The 12,606-nt window shown below is 43.4% G+C and overlaps 1 protein-coding gene across 3 annotated transcripts in view; it reads left to right on the top strand.

The window, feature by feature from the left end:
* The window catches only part of CHD2 (chromodomain helicase DNA binding protein 2), a 3,702,317-nt gene that overhangs the window by 3,404,030 nt on the left and 285,681 nt on the right, over positions 1-12,606 (top strand). The window lies entirely within an intron of this gene.

Genomic DNA, 12,606 nt, shown 5'->3' with positions numbered 1-12,606 from the left:
ACACCTGCAAGCTGTATACATTCCCTCAGCAGAGAATGTGATGGCAGACACCCTCAGCAGAACCATAACTGATGAATACATGCTTCACAGGGAGGTGTTTTTGGATCTTATTCACAGGTGGGGTATTCCACAGACAGATCTGTTTGCCTCCTCCCAGAACAGACAGATGCCTCTGTTTCACATGAGAACTCCATATCCACAGGATTGTAAGGTGGACGCCTTCTCTTTTTCATGGGCAGGGATGTTTCTTTATGCCCCCCCACCCCACTCCCACCTTCACACTGATTCAAAAAGTCGTCCTGAAGATTCAGAGAGACAAGCCAAAAATCCTGCTGGTGAGCCCCTTTTGGCCAAGACAGCATTGGTTTCCCCTACTGTTTCTGTTAGCCAAGGACAATCACCACAGGTTACCTCACCGATTTGACTTACTCGCACAAGACAGGGGGATCCATCATCCACCCTTAGGTGCTCAACCTCAAACTGACTTTATGGCTGATAAACTTTTGATCCCCTTTAGACACTTGTATTCAGAAGTCGTACTCAATGTCCTGCAGGAAGCCAGGAAACCTAGTTCCAAGAGAAATTACTTATCTAAATGGAAAAGATTCTCCAGGTTCTCAAGAAGAAACAGGACTCATTACTTGCTCCAGTACCTGTGGTCCTTTCTTATTTGTGTGAGCTGCTACATTCAGGACTGACGTACTCTTCTGTAAAAGTGCATTTGTTAGCCAGCTCTGCCTGTCTCTCTTTAGTACCCCTTTGGTATCCAGGCTAGAAGTAACACTCTTCTTAAAATGGGTCCTCCATATCAGACTTCTTCGTAAGCCTGTTCCTCCATCCTGGGATCTTAATTTTGTGCTGGAAAAACTCACATTACCTTCCTTTGAAGCAGCCCATTCAGTATCTCTTAAGTTATGCACTTGGAAAACAGTTTTGCTGGTGGCCCTTATTTCTGCCAGGAGGATTTCAGAAATCCAAGACCTTATGTCCACTCCTCCATACCTTATCTTCCATAAAGATAGGGTCTCCCTCATGACCAATCCTTCCGTCATGCCTAAGGTGGTTATGAGCTCGCCTTGAATCAGACCATTAATCTACTTTTTTTTTTCTCTTCTCCTCAGAATTCCTCAGAAAGGACTTTGCATTCCCTGGATGTTCATAGACAACCAAGGTATTAGCTGGACAAGACCAAATCCATTAGAAAGTCTGACCAGCTTTTTGTCTCCTTTCACCCTAGAGCCCTGGGCAAGGCGGTGTCAAAACGGATGATTGCCTCATGGATTTCTAAGGCTACCTCATTTTCCTATTCCTTTCATGGAAAAAAATTGATCTCCAATGTGAAAACCCCTTCTAGTAGAACAGCTGCCTCTTTGGCAGCTTTTTTCAGGGGCACTGACTACGCTTCCATTCTGAAAGCAGCCACCTGGTTTTCTGTACACACTTTCACCCAACATTACAAGTTAGACTTGATTTCTAAAGCTAGTGTTGGGTTTACCAGCTCAATTCTGCAGAGTCTCATCGACTGTCTCCCAACCTTCCTCCCAGGCTCCTACCTAAAGCATTGGTACTCTCCCTACTGTTATGAATACTGCAGCATGAGAATAGAAGGACATAGAATAGTTGTGTAAGAACTTACCATAGCCTTAGATATCCTTTTCCATGTTGTAGTATTCAGTCTCCCCCTCCTACCCCTTTTTGTTTTTTGTATTCCTAAGGAGCAACCAAGTAACCAAGCCCAACAGTGAAAAATAACATTACAAAAAGAAACGTTGCTCCAAAGCCACAAAACGGCATTTTAATAAACCGAATGTAAGCGCTTTAATTTCCAGTACTTCAGAAACATCATCAGACAAGAATTTCAGATGTTAATCTTCTTCTTTTTCTTTCGTCTGCTCCCATTAGGGGTCGCCACAGTGGATCATCTGTTTCCATTTCTTCTTGTCCTCTGTATCTTGCTCTGTCACATCAACCACCTGCATGTCCTCTCTCACCACATCCATGAACCTTTTCTTAGGCCTTCCTCTTTTCCTGTTACCTGGCAGCTTCATCCTTAGCATCTTTTTCCCAATGTACTCTGCATCCCTCCTCAGCACATGTCCAAACCAACGTAATCTTACCTCTCTGGCTTTGTCTCCAAACCTTCCAACCTGGGCTGATCCTCTAATATACTTATTCCTAATCCTGTCCACCCAAGTCACACCCAGTGCAAATCTTAAATTTTTTTAACTCTGCCACATCCAGATCTGACTCCTGCCTTTTTGTCAGTGCCACTGTCTCCAACCCATATAACATAGCTGGCCTCACTACCCTCTTCTAGACCTTCCTTTTCACTGGAACTCGTATGTCACAAATCACTCCTGACACTCTTCTCCACCCACTCCATCCTACCTGTACTCTCTTCTTCACCTCTCTTCCACACTCTCACCATTACTCTGAACTGTTGATCCCAAGTATTTAAACTTATCCACCTTCGCCACCTGTACTCCTTGCATCCTCACCATTCCTCTATCCTCTCTCTCATTCACACACATATATTCTGCCTTAGTCCTGCTGACCTTCATTCCTCTTCTCTCTAGAGCATATCTCCACCTCTCCAGGGTCTTCTCCACCTGTTCCCTCCTCTCACTACAGATTACAATGTCATCTGCAAACATCATAGTCCATAGGGACTCCTGTCTGATCTCGTCTGTCAGCCTGTCCATCACATTGTAAATAAGAAAGGGCTCAGAGCTGATCCTTTATGTAATCCCACCTCCATCTGAAACGCATCCATCACTTCCACCAGAGACCTCACCGCTGTCACAGTACCCTCGTACATATCCTGTACCACTCTTACATACATCTCTGACACTCCCGACTTCTTCATACAATACCACAACTTCTTTCTAGGCACCCTGTCATAGGCTTTCTCTAAGTCCACAAAGACACAGTGCAACTCATTATGACCTTCTCGTACTTCTCCATCAACACTCTCAGAGCAGACATCGCATCTGTAGTGCTCTTTCCCGGCATGAAACCGTACTGCTGATCACTAATCATCACCTCCCTTCTTAACCTGTCTTCCACTACTCTTTCCCATAACTTCATGCTGTGACTGATCAATTTAATCCCTCTGTAGTTACTACAACTCTGCACATCACACTTATTCTTAAAAATCGGTACCAAAAATCTTTTTCTCCATTCCTCAGGCATCCTCTCACTTTCCAAGATTTCATTAAACAGTCTAGTTAAAAATTCCACTGCCATTTCACCTAAACACCTCCATGCTTCCACAGGTATGTCATCGGACCAACAGCCTTTCCATTCTTCATCCTCTTCATAGCTATCCTTACTTCCTCCTTGCTAATCCACTGCACTTCATGATTCACTATCCACACATCATCCAACCTTCTCTCCCTCTCATTCTCTTCATTCATCAGCCCCTCAAAGTACTCTTTCCGTCTGCTCAACACACACACACACACACACACAAACACACCTCGCTTGTGAGTACGTTTCCCACATTATCCTTTATCACCCTTACCTGCTGCAAATCTTTAAGAGCTTGGTCCCTCTGTCTAGCCAATTGGTACAGGTCCTTTTCTCCCTCCTTAGTGTCCAACCTTTCATACAACTCTTCATACACCTTATCTTTAGCCTTTGCTACTTCTCTCTTTGCCATGCGCCTCATCTCCTTATACTCCTGTCTACTTTCTTCATCTCTCTGACAATCCCAGTTCTTCTTCACCAACCTCTTTCTCTGTATACTCTCCTGTACTTCCTCATTCCACCACCAGGTCTCCTTGTCCTCCTTCCTCTTTCCAGATGTCACACCAAGCACCTTTCTAGCCATCTCCCTTAATTAGCTTTGCTGTAGTTACCCAGCTATTCGGTAACTCTTCACTGCCACCCAGTGCCTGTCTTAACTCTTCCCTGAACTCCACCTCACAGTTACCACCATTTGATCCTTGGTGCTGCCCTCGCACTCCTCCTACTCTTCTTGATCACCGATGTCATCCTACAAACCACCATCCTATGCTGCCTAACTACACTTTCCCCTGCCACCACTTTACAGTCTCCAATCTCCTTCAGACTGGCCCTTCTACATAAGATATAATCCACCTATCTTTATCTCCCTCTACTCCTGTATGTCACCCTATGCTCCTCCCTCTTGTTAAAATACGTATTCACCACAGCCATATCCATCCTTTTTGCAAAATCCACTACCATCTGACTTCTGCATTCCTTTGCTTAACACCATACCTACCCATCACTTCCTCATCTCCTCTGTTCCTTTCACCAACATGCCCATTGAAATCTGCTCCAATCACCACTCTCTCACTCTTGGGTACAGTCCTCATCACTTCATCCAACTCACTCCAAAATTTTCCTTTCTCATCCATCGCATACCCAACTTGTGAAGCATATGCACTAACAACATCCATCATTACACCATCAACTTCCATCTTCATAAACATCACTCTATCCGGCATTCTTTTCACCTCCAAAACACTCTTAGCGTACTGTTCTTTCAGGATAACCCCTACGCCATTTCTCCTCCCATCCACACCATGATAAAACAATTTGAACACACCTCCGATACACCTAGCCTTGCTCCCCTTCCATTTGGTCTCTTGCACATACAATATACCAACCTTCCTTCTGTCCATCATATCAGCTAGCTCTCTCCCTGTACCAGTCATACTGCCAACATTCAAAATTCCGAACCTCACTACCACAGTCCTAGCCTTTACCTGCCTTTGGGCATGCCTTCCCCTCTTCTCCTCCTTTGGCCAACAGTAGCCCAATTTCTGCCAGCACCCTGTTGGCCAACAGTACTGGTGGCTGTCGTCGTTAACCCGGGCCTCGACTGATCAGTATGTATATCTGTACTGTTGTCTGCATGTATGATTTGGCAAAATTTTACACCGGATGCCCTTCCTGACGCAACCCTCCCCATTTATCTGGGCTTGGGACCAGCACAAAGAAATGCACCGGCTTGTGTATCCCCAGTGGCTGGGTTAATTTCAGATATGAATTTAATATCCGACCTGGGGAAAAAAATTTAGTAAAAGGTCAGTTAATTAGGCTATGTAGATTGGTTTCAGATGGTGACATGCTCAGAGTAGAGGTTGAGAAATTGGTTAGTATGTTTCTCGAAAGGGGTTACCCTAAAGATTTTTTGGACAGCACCATTAATTATGTTATGGAAAACAGGGGGTGTTAGACTCTATTAATTTTGACGATGAAGAAACTAATACTCGATATGACTGTCATAATTCACCACAACTATTTGTTTTGCAGTACAATCCAGATATTTATTTTTTGCAGGGCACGATTAAGAAACACTGAGCAATTGTTTTTGGATCATTGGGACTTATGGGTAGGTTGGGTCCTGAATCCAAAATTTGTTAACAAAAATTTTAAGTGTATTTTTGAAACCAACAAGCAACAAATGAATGGTCACACTAATGGTTGTGGAATGAAAAAATGTGGGGCCTGTTGACAGTTGCAGGTATAATCCTGGAGGTTAGTAGTTTCCCTGTTCAAGGTTGCCCATATTTGCTTACTGTTAAAGATAAATATGATTGTAATACTAAGGGAGTTCGTGTTTCACTGTATCACATTTGGGTTATCCCTGCCAGGGTAGCCCTCGGCCGGCCCGAATACCAGAGGCTTAGTATTTCTGCATCTGTTGCTGTCGCTTCAGGACTGACATCAGGTTGTCAGTAGTGTAAAGTAAAGCAGCTGACGCCATTACATCAGTCTTTCTTGCTGTGGAGCCCGAAGCAGAAGCAGTTCACACAAGTGCCGGTCAGCTGGTACCTGAGTTTCGTCTAGCGAATTGAAGCTGAAATCTTCTAAAGCTAAGTACCCCGTTGGGGATCCTTTTTTTCTTGCACTAACCGATGTTAGAAAAAGTTAACAATTGTCTCACCTGTGGAAAGCAAATAGCACACCAAGACTTTCATTCTTACTGCATCACTTGTTTAGGCCCAGATCATGAAGTCCCCTGCTGTCACTTCTGTGCTTTGTTCAGTGCCAGAACTATCCGTCTGGCCCTTATTGTAGCTAGATATTTTCACTTACAGTCCCCGAACTCCAATATGGCTTCTGTAGGCCGTCCGACAGCAGATCTTTCGAAAAAAACGTAAAGATAAAGACAGAGACAGACCGCACAGGTCCAAACTTACCGACGATGCTCCCGTTAAGCTAGTCGTCAGTTTTCCAGTCCTTAGTGAGGCACTTTCACAGCCCCTGATGCTCGCTTCTCTGAATTTGCAGGCCGCTACCGAGACCCTTGCGGAGTCCGGTATGCCGCAAAGCTCTTCTTCGACTAAGGATCCTGCGGTATTCTCTACCTTGGATGGGTCTGGAGCCAATGAGCAGGCACTGGCTTCCGAGGAAGTCCTTCGCGCTACTGATTCTTGACACAAATCGAAGTCTTCTTTCGCAACTACCATTCTTTTGAAAACAACTAAGTTTCTTAGGCCCAGGGTATGAACCACACCCAAGAAACTTACAACCCAATCTCAGGCACCTGCTTCCTTGCCTCAGTCTCAAATGCTTAAAATGGCAGAAGACCTTATCATGCTGATCAGGAGAAGCTAAGCTACCCCATCCAAAAGGAAAAGAGCTCTGTCCCCTGTAGTTTTGTCTGAACAAGAGTCAGATGACTCTGATGCATCTGAATGTGAAAACATGCAACCCCTCCCTACTTATGAGGATTCTGATACAGAGGATTCCATCCCTTCAGCCTCTTCCCCCAGAGGATTTTTCCTTTGGGGAAACCCTTCATACTTTAAGGGAGCATTTCCAGTGGGAGAGTCAGGACTACCCTCAGTCTAAAAAGAGACTCATGGAATTCTTATATCTTCCGCAGCACAGACCCTTGGCCATCCCCTCAGTCCTGGATGTTGTGGAGGATGTTTTCCTGGTATCCAGCTTGACTCATGACACTCTCCCTCCTGCAGCCAGAAAACCAGACAGGTATACGGAGTCCCTGACTCTCACACATTTCCTTTTAAGAATCCTACTTCCGACTCTGAGGTAATTACTCAAGGCCCTAAAGGGATTAAAACAACCTCTGCTAAGAATTCCATCCCCTCAGATAGGGATTCTCGAGCACTAGACAGGTGGGATAAAAAAGTATACACTTCAGCTACTCTCGCTGTCAGGGCACTAATTTGTCGGTTCCATACACTAAAATTTCAGCATCATACCCTGGAACTCCTCAAACAAAAAATGTCTTCCTTTCCTACTTGTGCAGAATTTAAAGAGTTACAAGAGTTGATGCATCCTGCAAGTCAAGTAACGAAACACACCTTGCACTGTGGTTTTGACACCATAGAAGCTTCTTGCAGTGCAGCAGTCACCGGATCTGTCATTAGAAGGCATGCAAGGCTTAAGGAACAGCCCTTGCCAGACCATGTCAGATCTAAATTGTTGGATGCCCTCTTACACAAAGACAGCTTATTTGGCACGAAGGCAAAAGAGGTCTTAAAAAGATGGAAGAAAAAACAAAATCTGTGCAGACAGTTAAGGATTTCTTACAGGTCCAGCAGGCATTGTCCCACCATGCAGTGGTACTTTCCTGCTCCCACTAAGCCAGTTCAGCACAGACCCTGGGGAACCAGACCCCCCAGACAGCAGCCACAGGAAATGCAGAGATCTAAGCAGTGGACTACCTCCACTTTAAAACCAAAGAGCTCTAAGCCACCACCATATGGTAAGAACTCACAATGACTCACCTCCCCCACCCCCTCCCTCTGCCCATCTTCACTTACCCCTAGGAGGAAAACTGCCCTTTCACGCAAGCACGTGGGCCACAGTTGCCAATGATTGCTGGGTTCTCAACATAGTGTCCCAGGGATACAAATTTTCTTTCCACACCTTCCAACCCCAAAAAGGTTCCCAGATCTACCTCCAAACCAGTGGGCAGAGGCGCAAAGGCAAATCCTTTCTCTGCTTTCAGTGAAGGCAGTAGAGCACGTTCCTGCAGAATAGAAAGGCCAAGGCTTCTACTCCGGACTTTTTCTGGTACCCAGAAAAGAGGGCACCTGGCGCCCCATTCTCAATTTATCCATTCTAAACACCTTCCTGGTGATCCCAAAATTCAAAATGCTCACCCTCCAGCAGCTGCTACCCATGCTGTCCAAGGATACTTTGCTAGCCACCCTAAATCTAAGAGACCTACCTCCACATTCATAGGTTCAAAGGTAGGTACTAGGCTGTCTGCCCGAAGAAGTTTATGAGCCTAGCCAGCATGTGTGTTGGCTTTCGCCACCCCCTTAGATTAGCTCCCTGTGCCTCTGTCCAGCAGAGCGACTGAAGTGATTCCCGGGGTAAACTTTGTTTCCCATCCACTCATCAAAGTTTCTTTTGAAGAGTCTTAGCAAGGAGCTCTACCTAATGTAGATTAGGATCTTGTTCCAAAGCATGGGAAGTCTCTTGGACAGGAATCTATCCCTGCAGCACATCCTATTTATTGTTGTGGTGAGGTTTAGATCCCTAGAGCATGTGGCTCGAAGGGATAAGGTTTTCTTTAGGTGGAGCATGTCCATCAATTCTGGGTTGGACATGGCCTTGTATGTCAGGCAGAGATCACCTCTGTGTAGGCAGTATGCAACCGAGTGCAGCTGGAGCTTCTTCAGTAGAGCTACATAGGGCATCTTTTTGAGGCCAGTGATCCTCTTGGTGAGGTAATTCTGTGGTCTTTCCAGCTGTTGCAGGTGTCTTGTAAGGTACATCCCAAATGGGGCATTGTACTCTATGATGGGTCTGATGAGTGATGAGTAGAGGGGCACAATGACCTTTTTTGATCTGGATGTGAAACCTTTTGTGATTAGGTGGGCCACGTAGAAGGATTTTCTAACCACTTTGGCAATGTGATTATCAAAGGTGAGATTACTATCTACTTGGGTACCCAGATCCCTTATTACGTCTTCCGTATTTAGGGGACTACCACCTATGTGGTAGTTTGTGGGTGCTTTGTTTTTTTCCAAAGGGGATGGCTATGCACTTTTTTGGCATTTAGCTTGAGGCCATGATTTTGACACCAGGTATCCGTCTCAGTGAGACCCTTTTGGAGGATGTCTGTGTCAGCCGGAGAGTCAATTATAGCCCCTAGTTTGCAGTCGTCTGCGAACTTGGTCAGCCATAGTCTTCCAGTGCTTGCCTGTACCTCTGAGAAGTATATGCCGAACAGGAGGGGTCCTAGGACTAAGCCCTGGGGAGCTCCGCTTGTAACCAGTTTAGAGTCGGACCTAGCTCCCGCAACTCTCACCATGTGGGTTCTGTCCGTGAGCCAGTTGGCAACCCATCTTGCGACGTAGGGATTTATGTTCAGGCTGGTGAGCTTGTCTATGATACCAGAATGGGGAATGGTGTCGAAGGCCTTTGTGATGTCTAGGTAGGCTGTGTGTATCACCTTTCCCTCGTCTATAGCCTTGGTAACTGACTCAAAGACCTCCAATTAGAGATCCTCCTCCTTGGGATCTAAATTTAGTCCTAACTTCCTTAATCTTGCCTCCCTTTGAACGAGCAGTATGTACCTACCATAATGTTCCATGTTAGTTGTCTTCATCTCATCTTCTTTCTTGCATCCCTCCCTCTATCCCCCTATCCTAATTGACCGAGAGGAGTCGCCCTTTTCACTGGCTGAGTGTTCTTTTGTTCCTGTCTGTGGATCAGAGGATAGGGGATAATAGGTGAACCAGTTTTTATTAACTGTTTTTTCTATTATTATGTCTGGGTTTAGCTATGTCAAACAAGATCTGGATAGCTATCGCTAGGCATCAATGGGATAAGGGGTAGCCTCAAGCCAGTAAACAGCTCTCGAGCTATTGAAGATGGCCGCTCCGATCCCCAACCAGCAAGAAAGAAGGCGAGATGAAGACAACTGACATGGAACATTATGGTAGGTACATAACTTCTTTTTCTACTATCATCTTTTAAATGTATGTATGTATGTGTGTTATTTATTTATTTATTTTTTGCCTGGGATGTACTGATCCATTGAGGACCCATTTCAGCCACAGCCCAGGAGTTAAAAGAACACTTTTTAAATCAAGTTTGCTGACCCTTAAGTCATTACCTGTTTTTAAGAAAAGAATGAACGAGAAGCAGAAAGAAGCATAATTCCTCAATAAAAGAGAGACTTTGTAAAAAAAAGTGTTTCTTGAAGTTGCATGGCTGCAGATTCTTTCAAAAGCTTGCACTTATCGCCAAACGCCTTTATTGATTGATTTTTAATCCCAACTGATTATGCCTTTGTGTTATTAGCAATAATCTGGTTGTGACTGTTTAAAGTGCATTTGCCTGTAATAGGAAGGGAATTGTAGATTGAAATCCCTTTCTCAATTCTGTGAGTGGGAGTGCAATTTGTTTAGTTGGTAGGATGATTTTTCATGTTACAAAGTTTTAGTAATTTTCTTCTTTGCCACAGACTTTAAAAGAACTTCTATATAACATATTTGGAATTTGACTAGCAGTGGTCTTTTTGTGTGTGTTTGTGTCTATATCAGAATATCGACATTTCAAAATGTCGAAGCACCTTTATTCAACACGAAAATGTCGAATGCGGAATTTGTCGAACATCCAAAACACCCATTTCTTTCCAAGGGGAAAGAAGTCAGAAGGCCATCAGACACTACGACATAAAAACTAATGTATTTAAGTGGGGGGATTCACCCCTGACACCCCCACCCCCCCTAACTAAATATTCTAACTCCAAGACCACATTACAGTCCGGGAAAGGGCAGTTGTGACAGAACAGCCAACGGATTTCTTTCCCTTGGAAAGAAATCAATGTTTTGGCCATTTGACAAACTCAGCCTTCGACATTTTCATGTCAAATAAAGGTGCTTCAACATTTTCAAATGTTGATAATCTGATATAGACCTGTGTGTGTATGTCTAATGTAGGATATATGCTTTGGCTGCTTCATTTTCTTCCATTGAGGGCCTACAGTAAAGACAAGCTCTAACTTTTTTAACAGATGTCAGCATTATCCTTGACCTATTCTGTAGTGTTAACATCAGCATCACCAGTTTTAAGAATGCTGATGCTGAGGCCTACTGCAGTTATCCCAGTGTTAAGTGTACTTACATTGTCCTTTCTAAAGCATTAAGAAGTGATTCCACTGCAGCCTTCAATATATGTAATGCAGAAGAGAATCGATTATCCAAACTAATTGGGACCTGGGGTACTCGGATAATCAAACATATAACTGAACTGGAGAAAAAAAACTTCTCAAATCTTGTTTTTTTTCTGCATGCAGGGAATACACTTTTCGACCATTCAGTGATTCCAGTGGACAATAAAGAGTATTTTCCACACACAAGTGGGCTACAAACTCAATAAACATACACAAGTGAATATGTATAATGTTTACAGATTCAGACTTTGATTTTTCCTATCCAAAAACTTTGGAAGGCTGCATTTGGATAATTGATGTTTGGATAATTGACTCTCTACTGTGTCTGTTTTTCTCACCTTGAACTGTACTTACTCACCGTACCTGACCATATATTCAGCAGCTCTTTCTTTCTATATGATCTAAACAGGCCTCTTCCTGTAACAGTTTTTTTACTTTCCTTCCTTTTACAACTACTCGACATAGAATTCATTTGGATTATACAATTGTAGTTTTTCAGTACTTGGAATTGGTAGTATAGTTCAGGGCTGGTAAAAAGTAGGCCATGTTTGAAACTGTATGACACTATTACTACATTAGCTGTACATCTGTATTTAGTGTGGACTTAAATGGAGCAAGACAAGACCTTTTGTTTAAATAAATAAATAAAATAAATGTCATATCGCTACCCTCCAAAGTACACACAGTCTGTGCATCAGGTGCACCTGATTTGATCTTTATTTTTTATTTTACATTTGTTGACCGGGCTAGTCTAACTGGATATATGTCCATTTTCAGTAGAGGCCCGGGGAGAAAAGCTCCAACCAGTTGCAGAGACCAGTTTACAATATACAGTAGACAAGTTTACAAAAAACAGTAAGATATACAGTAAAAATGACATGAAATTAAAAACACTTTGTTAAAAATTTTAGGAAGGGATACTCCCATTTTTTTTTTTTTTTTTTTTTTTTGAAAGAGGTTAGAAGATTAGGGAGAGAGCAGTGAGTTATCAGATGAAAGTTGAAGTTCTATCTTATCAGGGGGAGTGTATGCAATAGTGGAAAGATCAATAGGAACCTAGTTCTGGTGTAAGTTCTTGTATATTGGGTCTAATCAATCAGGGTTGCTTCTTTTGTTGTCTGCCAAATGTGGCATTTTTAAGAACTTCAGCTGTTGTACTTTTATGAGAGAGAGAAACAGATTTTTTCAGAAAGTTATATCTTCTGCTTAGAGTAAGAAGGATCATAGAAAAAAGTGAGAAATAAAGATTGAGAAAGATAAGATTAGAAAAAAGTGAGAAAATAAAGATTGAGAAAGATAAGGTTAGAAAGACGGACTGACCCTTCCCTTCCACAGTACTTCGAATGAACAGACACCTAGAGTTGGACTCACCACAGGTAAGGCCACACCAGGGCTAGTTATAGACTTCCACATTTGGGTGTCTCATCTAGAACTTATTGTATTGTCTGACTGTGTTCAAGGGAGAGGAC

The sequence above is a fragment of the Protopterus annectens genome, chromosome 7.part0 (genome assembly GCF_019279795.1).
Source record: "Protopterus annectens isolate FY-2018-M chromosome 7.part0, PAN1.0, whole genome shotgun sequence".
In the NCBI taxonomy this organism is placed as follows: domain Eukaryota; kingdom Metazoa; phylum Chordata; order Ceratodontiformes; family Protopteridae; genus Protopterus; species Protopterus annectens.
This window is presented reverse-complemented; position numbering and strand designations above follow the sequence as displayed.